Genomic DNA, 3,044 nt, shown 5'->3' on the forward strand with positions numbered 1-3,044 from the left:
AGACACAAGCTACACACATCCATTCAGCAGATTAACTAGGGGACTGAGTTCAGGTAGATTATTTCCCATTTGGTACCTCAACTCATATTAAACTATTTGCATAAAGACACAGAGGAAGACTACATGCAGTCAGTATTCAGTATTATTTGTCTGTTTAGCATAAGTTACATATGCATGATATTGGCTTGTTTGTGTGAGTGAACTTACTGTATGGGTATTCAGCTTGGGACTTATGATGCAATCTGATGGCTATAAAAATAGTAGAACTGGAACTAGAACACATAAAGGAGCTTTCCACATGTGTACTTTTATAATCACCAAAACAAGCAAATAAGATGAAAAAAAAATGCACAAATAGATTTGTCATAATTGAGAATTAACTATAAATGAATTGCAGTCTTTGCACATGAAAAAGCACATGGAAGGGAATAAACGTGAAATGTTTCACATATGATAAAAATGAGGGAATAAACAGGAGAGCAGACCATCAGATTGTATTAAGGAGCACATGCGGAAGATTACTAGCAGGGCAATGTGCTCCTCAGACCCCAAGGGGTCCCGCCACTGTGTGTAAGTTTTTAGTCATTTCACTTTTAAAATGATCTTTTTAATTGACAAACATCATTGGTGTAATTCATGGCTCAATTCAAACAGGATCAAAAATTATTTGTCTCTCCCCTTTCTCCACGGTAATTATATTTTTTAAAGAAATAAGATCCCTGGGATCCATCGGAAGGGGAGGGACTTAGCCTCTCTATACAATCAGACTTCTTTTTGGAGCCAATGGAGTCGTCCCCTGCTGGAAGTTAGATAGAATGCAGGTTTAAAGCTTCGACTTCACCATTGACTTCACTTTTCAGACCTGGTAGTTGTAGCTTGGTTAGCTTCTTGAGACCCGAACAAGACATTTTTATCAGAATTTCAGGCCTGTAACACTGTAAGTGCTGCTGCAAATATTCATCTTTTTATGGAATGATTTACCAAGCCTTTGTGAAATGTATTAGGCAGCCAGAGGACATGTTATCTTTACTCCTCTTAGATTTTCACTTGAACTTAAAAGTGGAGTCCTTGACTCTAATCCAATCATTTTGTGAAATTCAGAAAATATCCCTCCATGGTCTCTGCTTGCTGTCTGTTCTGTGTGCGCTGAAAATGGGAAACAAACAAAACAACGCTCGTGCACAGGACAGGGAAGAGGCCATGATGTGTAAAGAGAAAGGCAGTGGGAGCGAGCTAGAGGGACGGTAGATCTGGCAAACGCTTTTGTGTGTGTATATATATATATGTGTGTGTATATATATATATATATATATATATATAGCTCTGAAAAGTAAAGCAATGTAATCTATATGTAGTCCATGTATTTACTACTGTCCACATAGTCTATATCAATGACATTTAATTTACAGAATAGTTCCAGTGCCGCCTGAAGTTCTGCCGGATGTCCGTTACCTTCCTCTTTCTTTCTTCTATTTCTGAGGACTATGGTTAACTGCTCCTCAGATCTCTGCAGGGTAAATCCAGACAGCTAGCGAGACTATCTGTCCAATCTGAGTTTTCTGTTGCACGACTAAAACTACTTTTGAACGTACACGTTCCACCAAAACAAGTTCCTTCCCGAGACTATTTTGCAGAGGCACTGTTGCTTCGTCCGGTGCTTAGCGCCGCCCCGGACGATTGTGATTGGTTTAAAGAAATGCCAATAAACAATAAATACATTTTTTCCCATCCCGTAATGCTGTGTGGACTAGTCAGACCTTCCTCCGCAGCGCTGTGAAGTAAGGTCTGGCAATGCAAGACTACTGTCAGCACCGCATTGATTGCTGCTGTATAAGAATGTGAAGATCCACCTAGTGAGGAGGTCGGCATGGATGGATTGGTCCTAAAACACTGGGCTTTCACCCAGGAAACGAGTGTTCGTGTCCAAACCGCAATCCTTTTTTTTCTAATCTTAACTAGTCGATTTGGTGCCTAAGTGTAACTGCTGTTGCCGCATATCGGCAGTGTCGACCACCTAAACCGAGACCAAGTCAACACCAACACTTCTCCTGTCTGCCTTTTCATTCCCTTTCTTGGGAGTGTGTGTTAAGGGGGCGGCGAAAGGGGGTTAACAGGAACACATTTCAAGTTAGAAGTGAGTCAAGTTCTTGGTTGCATTTGAAGCAGAAAGTTTTACATCCAATCACAGTAATGATGTTGACACATTTTCTCATTCAATGCGTTTCCTTTTTATTTTCATGACTATTTACATTGTAGATTCTCACTGAAGGCATCAAAACTATGAATGAACACATATGGAATTATGTACTTAACAAAAAAGTGTGAAATAACTGAAAACATGTCTTATATTTTAGATTCTTCAGTAGCCACCCTTTGCTTTTTTATTAATAAGGAAAAAAATTCCACTAATTAACCCTGACAAAGCACACCTGTGAAGGTAAAACCATTTCAGGTGACTACTTCATGAAGCTCATTGAGAAAACACCAAGGGTTTGCAGAGTTATCAAAAAAAGCAAAGGGTGGCTACTTTGAAGAATCTAAAATATGACATGTTTTCAGTTATTTCACACTTTTTTGTTAAGTACATAATTCCATATGTGTTCATTCATAGTTTTGATGCCTTCAGTGAGAATCTACAATGTAAATAGTCATGAAAATAAAGAAACACATTGAATGAGAAGGTGTGTCCAAACTTTTGGCCTGTACTGTAAATACGACAATGCACAGGCAATTTAGTGATATCCCTGCAGTTGTGGTCTTGACCTGTCTTGAACAAAAATTCAGAGTCCTCTTTATCTGAGAGTGACAGAGACAAAACTCTGCGGTTGATTCTGAGACAAGACCTTCAAAAAGTGGTCTTGAGAACAAGAGCGATCTAGAGTTCTACTAGTCTGGCTATCACCAGACCAAGCTCAATCTTTTAAGATTGACCGTTAGTTTGGGGAGTCTGCTCTGTATTTTCTACTGCACAAGAGGCGTGATCAACGGGCATATACGCACTCTGTGCACAATTGGATAGTCCTTCCACCAATCAGACCAACGAT

This window comes from Perca fluviatilis, chromosome 9 (assembly GCF_010015445.1).
Source record: "Perca fluviatilis chromosome 9, GENO_Pfluv_1.0, whole genome shotgun sequence".
Taxonomy (NCBI): domain Eukaryota; kingdom Metazoa; phylum Chordata; class Actinopteri; order Perciformes; family Percidae; genus Perca; species Perca fluviatilis.